The sequence below is a fragment of the Bactrocera oleae genome, chromosome 2, assembly GCF_042242935.1.
Source record: "Bactrocera oleae isolate idBacOlea1 chromosome 2, idBacOlea1, whole genome shotgun sequence".
In the NCBI taxonomy this organism is placed as follows: domain Eukaryota; kingdom Metazoa; phylum Arthropoda; class Insecta; order Diptera; family Tephritidae; genus Bactrocera; species Bactrocera oleae.
In genome coordinates, this window is record NC_091536.1 from 6,481,843 (window position 1) to 6,498,099 (window position 16,257).

A 16,257-nucleotide genomic window follows, 5' to 3' on the forward strand; every position below is an offset into this window, starting at 1 on the left:
AAATACATTTACTTTCTGCCCCCAAAGATATGCAATGTTTACTGTAACTGAAATTCATATATGTATCGGGCTTTCCAAAAGGGCTGATATGATTTCTAAATGCCCTTTCATCTATTTTTTATATGTGATAATCTGTAATTTTTTTTCATTGTATTCAGTAATGTTTCCAATTTCATCGTGGAAAGATATACGCAAGAACAACGTCTACAAATTATTCAATTCTATTAACAAAATAATGGTTCTCCAATTGCAACTTTTCGTGCGTTTTTGCCGTTTTATGGTCGTTGTGGTTGTGGTGAGTAGTGCGGTAAATAAACAAACCTGTCAATTCTGGTGCAAAGAAAATCCACAAATTATTCATGAACAACCATTACATTTACCTAAATTAACAGTTTGAAGCCGTTGACACCGACGTTGTTATATTCGTAACTTAATTGTATCGATTGTAATTCACACTAAATAAAAAACATTTGAGCTTCCTTAACAATAAGTGTGTGTGTGTGTGTTTTGTTTTTTTTTTTTTTTTTTTAAAAAGCATATCACTCTTCTTGGAAAACCCTATATATATATGCATGTATGTGGCCACGTGAATATTATACACCATTGTAATAAGCATCACTATTATCGGCGCAACAATAACACTGATCGGCCATATCTGGATTGTCTGTGTGTATGTGCTCATTCTGTCATAATTTTCGACCGCACGGCGTCCTTAATCAGTCACTCAATGTGTGCCCTTTTCACACTATGCAATTTATTCGGATTTCGTTTATTGCAATGGCTTAGAATGGTATGGAATGCAATGGTAATGGCTAAATTCCAACATCATGTTGGTGTCAGAGGAATGTCAGAATGTTCCGAATGTCCGAGCACCTGTGCTTGTATGTGTGGTGTGTGTGTGTGTGTGTGTTTGAATTCCTGAATTGTTGATATTGTTATCAGTTTGAATGCCTTATTACATACATAGCACAATGTATGTTAGTTGTTTTGTATCCATATATACAGATGTGTGTGTGTGTGTTATTAGATGAATGGCAGCTACGTATTTCGGCAGAACTGTACAGAATGCACATAAATTGTCTTTGTTTAATAAAACACAAGGGTGTTTGGTTAAACCAATAATCATATTTGTGTCATTCTAACAGCAGAGCAGGAAGCTAAAGAACTGATAGGACCATCAAAATAAGACAGCAGCAACACTGCTGATATCTAGATTTGGACAATACTTAAGTACAATAATATGATAACAAAGAAGTAGATTAAAATTGAGAAAAACAAGGACTGACATAAGTCGCTTAGAATATAACTAGCGTCTATGGCTGTTAGTCTTTATCGTTTACAGTTAGTTTACTATAAGTCGTTTGGGTCAACTACTGTTCAGTAAATTATCTTCTCGTGATACATTTGCAAGCACAAGATTCTGTTAAAGGAAGAAAAGGTGTGGTGAATTTTACAAAAAAAAAGTCTATATATACGAATACTTTCTATATGATTTAACGCTAAGAAAACCGTCTTGCAAAAATTATGATAACCAAACCAGAATAGTTGTTGATCTAGACTCATTTGAAAAATTTTCTAGTATTAACAATTTTTGAATTTCATACTACAATTTGGAAAATCCTTATTTTATGTCTCAAGTTAAAAGAAGTCCGAACTAAGCTGTAATACACACCCTTTCGCCATAAGCGAATTTTTCCAATTGTCTCACCTAACGAACAGCCCTCGTATATATGGTATTCAAGTTATTTATATATGGCTTGCGTTCTCTTTGTGTTTTGCGGACGCAATTGCCCGCCCAATATCCCGGGTGCCTTTACAATATATCGCCAACAATTAAGAAATTGCTCACGCTTAACAGCTCAGTTTGGCGAATTAGCCACGGCTCAGCACCGGTCAGGAGGCAATTTGTAACCTTGCAATTGTTTTGTGATCTGTAATTGTTGTCATGGGTTTTTGGTGATTTATGTTTAATGCTGTGCTTTAGTTGATGTTATTATACCCTAAACAGGAAACGTCAGAGACCCTAAAAAATATATATATAAATAAATGATCAGCAGCTCACGAGCTGAGTCGATTTAGCCATGTCCGTCGGTCTGCCTGTAAATACGCCAAATAGTCACTCAGTTTTTGAGTTATCAATCTGAAATTCTACACACGTGTTTTTCTTCCAAAGAAGCTGCTCATTTGTCGGAACTTTACTAAAGTTTATAGCTGTCATACAAAGTGAACGATCGGAATGAAGTTTTTGTAAGGAACCTTTTATAGTTGTGAAGGGTATTATAGCTTCGGATCGGATCGGTTTACTAAAGCTTATAGCTGTCATACAAACTTATTAGTCAAAATCATATCCTTGTATGAACATATTTTTTTACACAATCTTCACAAAATTTCGCATGTTCTATTACTCAAGGCAACTGTACAATCTCCGAAGAAATTGGTTAGATCGGATCACTAAAGCCATACAAATTAAACGAACATTTGACGAAATATCTGCACGAAATTCGGCATGGATTATCATACTGATTAACGGTACAGTCTCCGAAAAAATTGTTTAGATCGATAAACTATAACAAACAGCTGCCATGCAAACTGACCGATCAAAATCAAGTTCTTGTATGTAAAGCTTTTTTAATTTTGTTTTTGTTGTTGTGTATTTTTTTTTTCTGTTTATTTTTTCAATGTTTTTTTTTGTCTTCTCACTGACTATTTTCAGAATTTGAGCCTTATTGTCCTCTTTCACTCCTCCACAGCACTCACACCCACGCACACATAACTACACTCAGCAATATCTATATGAGGCTCTCCTAGTAAGCAGAAACTTAATCACTACATTTGCTTTGAAAGATTCTTATCAAGCTGTCAGGCCAAACAATGTTTTCTACGGTAAGGAAAGTTTTGATATTTGAGCAAGGTTCCTCTCGGCTCGTCAAAGTCCAGAAGTTGTAGCGCAAAATGAAAAACAATGAATTGAAAATGAAAAGGCATGCAAGAGTACAAGCAAGTAGAAGTGTCCGAAACACATATTAAGTATAACGAATTGTAAGTGGAAAACAGAGAAAGTTATGTCGAATGTCAAAGATACAACGAAATGATATCGAAAGCATTGTCAGTGATGTGGGCGACTATAATATCTGAGTATATATGTATGCCTGTATGAGAGAGAGTGTGTGTCTCGCTTTTTTGTTAAGTTGGTCATTTTCATGCTGCAGACATGTACAGCTGCATAACTTATTTTGTCAGGAAACAAGCACAAGTATGTGTGCGCGACACAGTAGAGCAACAACAAGCCGACTAAAGTAAAAAAGAAAGTGCGTAGTCGTAACTTAGTTTGGAGTTTTTATTAGGTCATTATCATGCTGGCCATGTGCTGTTGTACTATGTGCTGACATTACAATATGACATTATGGGGCGTCATGCGGTGTTATGCTATGCTATGTGGTGCTATACGTTTTTATGTGTGTATGTCTTGTTATGCTGTGCTATGCGCTTCTTTGTGGTACTATGCGCTTCTATGCGGTACTATGCGCCTCCATGCGAAGTTGTGCGCTGCTATGTTGAACAGTGCCTATGCTTTGTATATTCATACATACAGTTAGTCTGTAAAAAGTATTGTATTATATGTCACGTTTTACAAGTTTCCAGCACAATACCCGAGCGTAGAGAACAAAAAAATCCAGTAACAAAGAAAACGAAAGCGAAAAAAAACACGAAAAGGTTGTCCACTATCAAGCAATATACTCGTTTTTTTGTGTGCGTACATATTTTATGCGGTTGTAAATTTTGATTTTTTCTACGCAAAATTTGTTTCTTGATTTATTTATGTGTAACGGTATTTCGCAAACTTTCTTTATACTATTTTTTATCCGCACTTGTTTTTGTTTCCATTTCTTTGTCTTTTCACTTTGCATTATTCATTGGAGTGCGTGAAAAATGACCAGCTCGTGTGGCCTGCTTAAATATTTACCGTTAGTCAGCACATTCCCGCCAGCTATTTGCTTGTACAATTGACCGCAACGCCAAAGTGCGCATGTGTGCACATGTACATATGTACATTTGTCCTTGTATTTGTGGCACTAATCCGCAAAACTCAAAATAAATCAGCCGCAACCGTATTCAATTTTAAAACACATGCATGCATGCCACAGGCGAGCGAATCTTTTGGTTGCACCTCATTAGCAGCGTTTTTCGGCCGAAGTGTCATAGAGTTAAAAATGTATGTATATTATAGGTACGGTTTTGGGGGGTTGCGTATACGCTGAGGTGTGCAGTAGTAATCAAATACAGTTGTCCATTTTACGAGTAAGGCAAACTTATGATAAAAACGATTTAGATTAGTAATATATGGGTATGCAAACGGATTCTCTTTCTCCTCTTCCCACTAGTGAGTTCGATACGTTTTGAAGTAGTCTTCTATAACAATCTTGTTTATATACTTCTAGAATAATCTTGGTGTTTTGAATAATGTTATAATGTGAAGCTCCTTATTTATCCTTAAGAAAACCTGAAATAAAAATTTAACTATTAACTACTCATGGATACACGAAGATTGCACAATACTTACTCTAAAGCTTGTTCTTAAAACAGTCGGATCTGCTTGCCCTCAAGAAACAATCCCACAGTCCTTTTCTTGTTTTTCTGTATTCATGTATGTGTTCCCATATATAATCTACATACATATATATCGTGATACCAATGTAAAAATAACCTAGAAATTGCAATATTTCGGTATAACCGAGAGCTTGATTTGCACAAGTACGATTGCTCTAACAGTTAGACTGCAAATAAATGTTTAAGATGTTGAAACCTGTTTCCATTTTGTTTTATGTTAAAAAATTTGCTATATGGAAAGGAGAAGTCAGTAATAGAATGAAGGTTTGTATGGCCTGCAGATAAATTTTTAAGGTGTTACCAACTGTTTCAATTTTATTTTATTTTATTAAATTTGTTATTAAAATATAGACACCAAAGTTAACGTATTAAACAAATATTTCTTAGGAGGATATTTAGATATTTCTAAGAAAGGCTGCCACCTATTTAAATATTAGAATATTAGTGTCAAATAAAAAGTGTCTAAAAAACCTATGGCGTGTACAAAATTATTTTTAATGCCAATGCGCATCAAAAATTTTTCTAAAGTATTTTTAACCCTGCCTACCGATAAATTTTTAAAGTGTCGCCACCTGTTGAAATTTTTTTTATTTTTATTTATTTAATTGCTACTTGGCATATTAAAATATGGACAACAAAATATACATATTTAAGAAAGATTTATGATGCTGGTATTTTGAGATTTTTAAAAAGGGTTGCCACCTATTTAAATACTTCAATATTGCTTTCAAATGAAAAATATCTAAAAAGTGAAGTACACAAAAATATTTTTAATAACATCCCACTCCACAATTTTTTCTAGACTATTTAAGTCCATTCTTTAGGTATTTTTCTTAATTTCTTAGAAAAATGTCAAAAAGAATCATATTTTAAAAAAATTTGGGTGTGAAAATGACCAACACATTAAAATATAATGTTGATAGAGCTCAACTATTTTGCCAAAAATATGAGCAAGTCTGGGTTCACATGTGAAATTTCCATATAAGTTTTCCCGATATAGACTCCGCTCTTAAAAGCAACTCAAACGTGAACTTTTGACTGCTTTCTGGCCACCTCTAGCAGAATCCACCAGTAAAACCTTTTTATTTCCAGAGAACACTATATTTTTTGCTCAATGTTTTAATCCACAAAAATTAAAACAAGAAATTTTTTTAACATTTTTCAATAAATATTTAGCACAATCTCTGCTATATCATTCTCACTGATTTGGAGCTTCGCACACTCACTAGAAACTTCATGTAGTCACATTGCGAATGACTGACAAAAATAAATAAATCGTTTGCACACAAATATTAATTGAAACGCGTTGCAAAAGTGTTACGTATACGCACTGGTGAACTCGACACAACCCCACATACAGAATGGCACACGATTTATATGAAATAGAATTATATATTTCAAGCTGAAACTTTGTAAGCGTCTATGTTTTTTTTGTTGTTGTTGTTTTTTTATATTTTGTATGGCATTCAGCTGACTTGACCTATTTGCTATTCAAACAATTGTATATACTTTTAAACTAGATCAAAGAGAATTGAAATGTTACGTATGCGCAGTGTTGAATATGAATGCCATAATATTTTAGAAAGCACTTGAATGATTCAGAAGTGTTAAAAAATATGCCATAATTTTTAGTTTGTAATTGTATAGAAAATACTATATATATTCGTGTAAAAAGAAATTAATATTGAAAAGAAACTTTTGGATTTAATGATAAATTTTAGGCATATTGGACTTTTGGAAAATTAAATAATTTATTTAAATTAATTTTAAGTTATTACAAATCAATATATTTTTATAACTTTTTAACTCCTTGAAGGCTTGACTAGAAATTAATTAATAAAAAAATTCAAATGTTACGTATACGCAGTGCTGAATATGAATGCCATACTATTTTAGACAGCACTTGAATGATTCAGAAGTGCAAAAATATTATTAAATTAAGAAAATATTACAAATACCATATTAAAATACAAGTGTTAATTGTGCCACCAAAAATTTTTCTTTCACCATCCAATAGAAAATTTCTATCGAAATTGTATATGATATAAATATATCATATATAAGGTTGGAAGGTATCTCCCTTACGCTTTTTTGCTCTTCATTCAATGCTTTATAAAAAGTGTTACAGTGATCGGATTTAGTTAAAATATGCGCCGTTTTGTTCGATGATCTGTTTCCATCTAGACGGCAACTTCATAATACCTTCCTCGTAGAAGCCCCCCTCCTTATTTGCGAAGAATTCGGACAGCCACTTTTCACAAGCCTCTTTTGAGTTCAACTTCACACCACCAAGGGCATTCGCCTTGGACAGGAGCAGGTGGTAATCACTTGGCGCTATGTCCGGGCTATATGGTGGATGCGATAAAACCTCCCATCCGAGCTCCCGTAGCTTCTGACGAGTCATCAACGAAGTGTGTGGTCTGGCGTTGTCCTGGTGGAACACTACACCTTTCCTGTTGGCCAATTCTGGACGCTTCTGGTCGATCGCCTGCTTCAAGCGGTCCAGTTGTTCGCAGTAGATGGTAGAATTAAGCGTCTGGCCATATGGGAGCAGCTCATAGTGGATGATTCCCTTCCAATCCCACCAAACACACAGCAAAACCTTCCTGGCCATCAATCCCGGCTTGGCCACTGTTTGGGACAATTCACCGGCCTTCGACCACGACCGTTTTCGCTTGATATTGTCGTATGTGATCCATTTTTCGTCGCCAGTCACCATCCACTTCAAGAATGGGACGAGTTCGTTCCGTTTCAGCAGCATATCGCAGGCGTTGATTCGGTCCAGAAGGTTTTTTTGCGTCAAATTGTGCGGCACCCAAACATCAAACTTTTTTTTGTATCCAGCCTTCTGCAGATGGTTCAAAATGGTTTGGTGACTAACTCCCATCTCCTGGACTATGTTACGAGATGCCATATGCCGATCTAACTCGATGTATTTCATGATTTGATCGGTATTTGTCGTCACAGGTCTTCCGCCGGCTGGCTTATCCATCGCTTATCATGTCGTTTTCACCGGCTCTGAATCGTCGAAACCATTCCTCCGCATTTCGAAGTGATAGAGTACCATCCCCCAAAACACCATTAATCTCACGGAACGTTTCTCTAGGGGATTTGCCTTTAACGAAGGAAAACTTTAAAATAGCGCGAATTTCGGCGTTAGTGAACTCCATGTTTACACGTCTATAACTGTTGAACGCAATATCCAAACTAATCATGCATAGCGTTGTTTTGTAGGTTATGTCAAGACCTTTCAAATTATGTATAGTGTTGCCAGATACGAGCTCTGTAGCGCTTTGTACATAGCCGCGAAATTCAAAAGACAAAAAAGCGGAAGGGAGATATCTGATTTAATATTAATTAAAGCTGTCACTTAAGCACAACATATTAACACTCGTCATGAAGTATTCTTGTTTAACCACTTTTTCTATTATTATTTAATGTTTGCATATTTTTTAATATATTAAATATTTACGATTAGTCGCTTATCGCAGCATCTTTATCCTTAATCATGCTCAAAGTTTGACAAGTTCATGCGCCAATAAATATTTGCACATTCAGCGAGTTAATCGGCAAATCTACTTTGCTGCTTTATTTGCTGTTCATGAAAGGAATATGCGTGTGCATGTAAGTGACCTGGAGGAAGATAAAAATACTAAATTGAGACAATTTAAATGCCCATCATAATACGAAGGGAAAGAATAATAAAAATAAAAAAACGGTACAAATTCGATACACTTTTTTTCCCTTTTAAATTCGGTATAATACCGATACAAATTCAATATATGTAATTTACATAAAATTATTTTATTAATATTTCCATTCAATTTTTATACAATTATATGTACATGTGATGCAAAAATTCGATGTAAATTCGTTACATATGCATGTATTAGGTACAAATTCAGTACAAAGGCATACAATTATTTTAATAAAAATTCGATACATATTCTACGAAATTTTCATTAAAAATCGATACAAGTTCGGTACAATTTCAAAAAATTCCGCCATATATTCGGTAAAAATCCGATACAAATTCGGTCAAATCTCGGTACAACTTCAATATAATTTAAGTAAAATAATTTTGATGTAATTTCGGTAAAAGCTTTAGTTTCCATAAAATATCCATTGAATTTCGTTCCAATTTCGGGAAAAACTCAATACGCACTTTATAAAATTTCAATGTTAATCTGAAATACATTTTAATAAAATTTCGGTATATGTACATACATTCTAAAAATTTCCATCCAAATTCGGTACAATTTCTATATAATTCTGGTATAATTTTGCTACAATTTCGGCACAAATGCAATACGTAGTACATAAAATTTCGATATAAATTTTATTTAAAAACTCGATACAATTTCGGTACAATTTCGGTACAACTTAAATATAATTAATTCCGTAAAATGATTTAGATGCAATTTAGCTACAAACTCCAGATAATATTTATTTGAATTATTAATAAAATTTAGTTACGATTTCGATACAATTTCGATGCAAATGCTCTTAAAATTTCGATTTAGATTTGATTAAAAAATTCGATGCAAATTCGGTACATAATAAGTGCTAAATCAGTCTCAGTGCCCTTTCACCGTAAGACACTGCCACCCCACATCTAATTACATTCACATCACCACACCAACTTACCATAGGAGTAAATTCCACATCACTACACCATGCACCAACACGCACACAAATACAACAACACCACGATCTTACCAACCATGAAGACATCATACTGTACACCACACCAAAAGGAATAAAAGGAACCAACGAAGGACTCCGTTCTATTTTTTTTTTAGATTCGTTAACGGATACGGACAGATCGCTTTCGCTCGAGTAAACGCCTTTATCGTTTATAATTTAAATTCATTTATGCCGCAATTAGCCATTTTTTAATAAAATTAAAGAAATGACTGCGGTATACCAAATTTATTGAATTTTATATAAAAGTAAAAAATATTTCAAGAAAAACCTTTAGTGTGAGTGGTAATAATTGGAATCAAGAAAACATTTCGTTACAATACGCTGCAATTTTGACATAAATGCAATAAAATGTCGGTGCAACATTTACAATAGCACACTACTCTGCAAAGATTTTTAGTTTCATGATTAAATAGAATTTTTCATATCTAAATCTAATTTTTGAATTTTAGATTTTATTTACTGCTCATTTTTAAACGTGAAGTGAAAGTAAAGCATTAAAGCCTGTTCAAATATTTGCTGAATTCAATAAACCCACAATTCTTTTGAATTTAATAAACAAATCATTCTCAGGCGCTTATCGGCCTTACTCATTTGATTGATTGCTATTTGTTCTTCATGCTTACGAAGATTTTTGGAGATAGCTTCTCAAATCGACAAGCTTCCTACACATGGTTTCGATTTTGCTCTGATAACTCACTAAAGTTTTCACTTGTATGTTCGTTTATGTATGGCTACATTAGTTTGCAACGGCATGAGTATGCCATTCTAGCTTGTGGCAATAAAGTACTTATATTTGCAACAAGAAATGAATTATTTCCAATATTTTAAATTGCCACACAGATTCCATGTGAGAGCTTCAAGCATTGATTAAAAATAATTATTAACGAACTTAAAAACTGTAAGTTCTATTTGTCGCTTTATTCAACATTTAAAATAAATGAGTGAAACTAGGAACGATGTTGAGTGCTTATTTTATCAATTATTTGTTAATAACGACAATTTTTAGTACATTTTTATAATTTTTCTGAATGCATGTATATCTATGTAAAAAAACTCGCTCCAACTGCAAACAAATTTGAAATTCACAGACCGTGCTAACCAAAACTAATTAACGATATCTTTTATAGAATGGAGTTTTAACTATTTCGTACAACCGAATATTATAGAAACATTAAAAACGAATTAGTCTAACAACTATTTATGAAACTCAAACTGAGAAAAACCCGATATATATTGGAGCAGAAGTATTACAACCTCTAATTAAGTTTGTCAAGAAAATATGTAACCCCCAAAAGAAACGTCAGAGACCCTTTAAAATATATATATAAATGATCAGCATGACGAGTTGAATCAATCTAGCCATGTCCGTTTATCCGTTCGCCTTTATATATGCAAACCAGGCCTCCCGTTTTTGAAATATCGATCTGAAAACTTGCACCCGTCCTTTTCTCACCAAGAAGCTGTTAATTTGTCGGAACGGAATAACGGACCAATATTGCATAAAGCTGTCATACAAACTGAACGATTGGAATAAAATATACAAGCACTTTATTCCGATCGCTTTGGCATTTGGATGGATGCATGGCATGGATTATTGCCTTAGGCGATGGTGGAATCGCCGAAGAAATTGTTCGGATCTCTTCTTACAGCTGAAATTTACTTTTTTTCAATTTTTTTTTATTTTTTTTTTTTTTTGTTTGTTATCCTCTTATGAAAAATTAGAACAAACAAGACTTTCTCACAAAGTTTTCTCGAAAGTCACAGCTCAGCTGCTCTGTGCTGCCAACGCACAGCCGTTTGCTAAAAGCGCTCAGCTACAGGGTATTCCCGGGTGCAGCTATGAGAATTTTTCTAATAAAGTTTTCGCAGTAAACTTGTGCTAAATTAAAACACTTCAACCGAAAAAATCATACAGCAAAGCAAATGCTTTCGTGTTTTTGTTGTAGTACGCATAACAACTAATCAAGTAAATATTAGGCTTTTGAGAGCGCCAATCAATTGGGGAAGAAACTCCATAACACAACAAAACAAAGTGTACGCTAGTATGCTCATAAGAAATAAGAAATATAATGCGCCCACACGCACTCACATATACACACACAGGAGGCCCTTGACTGACGCATTTCATACCGCTGCAGCATTAAGCTTGCCGATTTTACGAGCGTGCAAGCGATAACTGCACCACTGTGTATTAACCCTTTGGGCAGGCAAACACTCGACTATATAGTAATTTCTACTTTTCGGTTATAATTAAAAAAGGAAAGGTCTGATGGCCGGCGGACGGGCGGGCGGTAGACGGAAATGGAAAAGGAAGGAAGGAAGTCAAAGGGAAATTAGGAAATAACTGTGTACTAGACTGTTAGTATATAGTTAAAGAATAGGGAGTGTGTGCACAAATAGAATGAGCTGAAGTCATAGACAAATAGAAGCAGAAACACACACAACCACACAGACAGACATATACAAAGAAACACACATACAAACAAACACACATAGCCAAACAAACTAGCGAAAGCAAGCAAAGCGCTCGTATCGGGACACAAAAGAACAGCTGCAAGCGAAAAAGAAAGCTGCTTAACGAAAAAAAAACAATTACAACAACAACAAATAAAACTAAAAATAAGGCGGAAAAAATGTGCACCGAAGAAATTGGAAAAAATTCGTCGTAATGAGAAAGTAAAGTAATAAAGGGTGCAAGAGCACGCAAGAGGGCGGCGGAGCCGCGAGGCGAGCGGCAAGGATAAATGAGGTGGCAAAACTGCGGCGGCTAAAGAATGGAGCCTTAAGCCGCAACAAAGGCACGCCAACAAAACAGAGCGACAACGACGAGAAGTGAGCGTGGGCGGCAGTAGTGGCGAGGGGGCACAAAGCGAAGATGAAGCACAACGCATGACGGCAGGGGCAAGACGCCACATAAACAGCTTAGAAGCAAAGAAAACCTGAACGCAAATAATTGGGCGGTGCGCTGTGAAGACAGGTTGGCAGTGGTTTTGTTGGTAGGGGGTTGGGCTGTAGCGGAATGATTTGACGATAGTTATGTGGGCACCTAAGCGCAGTGTTATTTCATGAACTGTGGGCGGGTCGCAGATGTGCACGTGCGGCGATAAAGTGTAACATTGTACGTGTGTTTATGTGTCCCTATGTGTGTGTGTGTTGGTTTATAGCTGTTTATTTGTGTAATAGAAAATTTTAGCCTTTGAGTGCCTGACTACAAATAACAATGTCTCTTTGGCGGCGTTGAGATTGAGTGAGTTCGCATCTGTGCTGGTGTAAGTATGTGAGTGTTTGTGTGATGTGTGCATAGTTGCGGTCGCTATAATAGGTATTTTTATTCAATTTCATGCATTGTATTGCTTGTTTTGGATTCCGTTTGCCTCGGGCACTTAGTATTGACTTTAGGCAGGGAATATATAAATATGTGTGTGTGTGTGTGATTTTATAGAATCTTTAAATGTGTGGTTTATTTATGTATTTAGGCAAGAGCGTATTATGCGTCCGAGGTGCCAAAGACAAACTCGTAAATTTGGAAGAAAATAGAAAATCATTCAAAAAGAAAGAGGATCAGAAATAATTAAGCGGGAGGATCTGCAAATTAGTAACATAACCTGAAAAACCATTAACTTTATATTATAATACCCTTCATAACTTCGGTACAACCAGGTGCATTTTTTATAGCGTAAATCTTATCGCAGCGTTATCTTAATTTGGTTCGGTCAGCTTATATGGTAACTATGTGATATAGTGGTCCGATCTGAACTATTTTCGTACATTATAGCACTACTCTGGACTACTAATAAGAGCACCCCGAAAGAAAGATATACCCTTCTTATCTATATCATGGTTGTCAAAGGTATTTTGAGAAAGCTTGAGGAACGTCGCTGAAGCTCAAAATACGAGTCTCAAGTATATCTCAGCATCGCAACTAACTGGGAGCAGCCTCACGAATAACACAGTAAAACTGCACTAGTTCAATTCACTAAAAGATATAAAATCCCAAAAACGTCGCTCTCTACGAAGGAAGGCATTTTCCTCCAGACTGCGAACAAGGTGAAATATATATAACAAATCCGAGAAAAAAGGCTCTCGTGGAAGCCAAATATCAAGGAGAGAGCAAAAAAGGCATCTGCTGCTGAAAGATGGAGTCTCCAACATAATTGGACATTGGGCTCTTATAGTGATTGACGGGGTGTTTATGCAATAGAGGGGGTGAAGAAGAAGAAGACTACACTCACTAAGATACTTGAGAGTGTTTAACAAATCCAGTTTTGGTATTAATACCGCTGTCGTCATAACCGGTAGGTATATGGCTGCAAAGGATAATATCTAGACGAAACACGGCGCCAATACTCACCTAAAGCTCGCTGACCGTACTCTTGAGATTATTTAAGAAATGTCTAGCCCCACTATAAATGACCTTAAAATCTAATGAATTGGAATAAAATGTAAAATTAATGACTCAAGATGGCTGCGACGACATTGGTAGATCAAGGCTGAAACACCTGGTGATCCATTCATTAGATTCACACGATTTCTCAATATATGAGATCCAGTTATCTTTACAATTGACTGTGTAGTAGTCCTAATCTTGAATCAGCTTTAGAACCTTAAATTGAGGCTTAGATTTTCCATTATCAACTTATGAATATGGGTAAGGCACGGGTCGAAATAAATGAAGTGGTTCACTTACCATTGGAATATATGTAGAGTCTTTTGTTCCTGCCAATAGTGAGACCTCATTTTATAGAGATTTTCAAATTTTATATTATTATTTATATATTTACGCAGTCAATTACTACCGCAACTGGTTAAAGGAGTTTCAGGCCACAGAAAGCTCCGTTACCAACAGAAAACCTCAGTAACTTTCTAATACAACTTTCTTCCGTTGTCACTTTGGCTTCTTTGGTACTGAATGTATCATATAAACCTTAAAAAGTCTGCCGTTAAACAAGATATACTCTTCTGAATCAATCGTTCTCACGGATCATTCCGACGTAAGGGACTTAAAAGTGTAAATTTTACAGAGCTAAACTCAACTTGGAAATTTCGTTGGACATAAGGATTATCCATGCCCTCGTTGCTGTGGTTGTGCTATTAGAAAATATGCCTCTCGTTATTTAGAGGAGTGCTGTTGACAGTCCTTGGCTGGATAAAAATTTGGCTCCGTTCCAGTTACGTAGAACGGACTGTTTTGAGAATATAGAATCGGCTGGGCTTATGTTTACAAATTCCTGGAAAAGTATGCTTCGGATTTCTGTATTTAAAATAAAATTTATAAAGGCAATATTAAAGCGCCTAATTGTTGTTTGTGTCCACCATAGCACTTATATAACTAATTGGAAAATATTTCGGGCTACTAATATTTATTTTTATAAAAATTCGCTTCATATAAAATCACTGCATTCTCAAGCTGCTCGTCTGATCATAAGTGCCACGCGTGAGTGCAAAAATAATCAGAAAACACACACACACACCCATACATGTACAAATATGTGTATAAGAAATAAATTTTTATCGAGACAAAATATTTATTTGCGTTCGCTCGAAGCTTTTATGCTATCCAATAAATTTCCACACACTTGAACATACATATATATAACTACAAGTATATATATATATATGGCGAGCAGGGATTTGACGTCAAGTGTTTTATCAGAACACATATTGTCTGCGTCGCCGCACGCAGCAACATACTCAAGAGCAACAACAACAGCAAAAAAACGCTCAGCAAACAGAGCACCCCCAAAGCCCCCGCCAGCTGACCCAACGCCGAAATACCTCAACGACCATAATTGCGCTGCCACAAGCGTCGCACTCAGCGCTGACCGCCGCAAAACATATACACACACTTGCAACTTCTGTGGTGACAGCACGTTGATACTTGCTACAGCAAGCTGCGAGCACATGAGAGCGACTCCAGCACAAAATGGATCCTTAAGTTCATGCAACAACAAGAACAACAAGAGCTGTTAGACTGTCACACATTTGCGCTTGGATTTGCACCGCATACCCCGCGCAGTATTCCTACAACCCTAACCCCGCACCACTAACCCATATAGACCACTTACTGGCCACCCCCACCCCCGCCCCAGCATTTAGCATTTGTATTTCACAAACATTACTTTGTTATTTTTATTGTTGTTGCGCTTGTCCAACTGTCCAACTGTCCGTCTGCGTTTTGTTTTCAATTGCCACCGTTTTTGTTGCTGTTTTTATTCCTCTGGTCCATTTCGTGCTATTTGGCCCATAATTCGTTGTAATTTCGACTTTAATGTGCATTGCGTATTTTGTTGATTGTTGACTTATTTCTTTTTACATTTTTTCACGTTCGTTGTTTTTTCCTCAACAAGTTTTTCTGCTAAGCTTTTTGCTCTCGTTGTCAGGGTACTATGCGGCTTTCCTTCTTTTTTTTGGCTTGTCAGCAAACATATTTCTGTCGCCACATTTTATGGCTCTTTTTTGCTCGGTCTGATATCCTTGGCATTCCTCTTAACATTCGAGAGAGGGGAGTGGAGTGATGTACAATTTTCGTTGTGTAAATCAGCTTTTATGCTATTAAGGGGCTTACAGTAGGCACTGGCTGTATAAATTAGTTAATGAGATCACAAAGTGAGTCCATTTTCAATTGTCAAGGGAGATCTGTGTCGTAGATAGCAAGAAATCTTATTAGGTCTTTGATACTTTTTTCTAATCGCAGTAATTTGATATTAAACAGCTGTTGGAGCAGCGAGGTTCTCATGCATATTGTTCAAAACTGGTGACTTTAAGTTCTAGATATTTGATGGAATGAGTTGAGAAGACCCAAAATTGTTGCTTTGAAGAAGTACTGCTGAGATTTACTCCAATATATTCATCTTATCTCCTCTTAAATATTCCAACGACAAACTTGCCAACCTGAAGGTTGTAGCAGACACTGAACTCTAGAGCTCGTTAAGTATAACATAC

General features: G+C 35.8%; 1 protein-coding gene across 5 annotated transcripts in view; it reads left to right on the forward strand.

Moving 5' to 3' along the window:
- The window catches only part of DIP-gamma (Dpr-interacting protein gamma), a 132,831-nt gene that overhangs the window by 55,509 nt on the left and 61,065 nt on the right, over positions 1-16,257 (forward strand). The window lies entirely within an intron of this gene.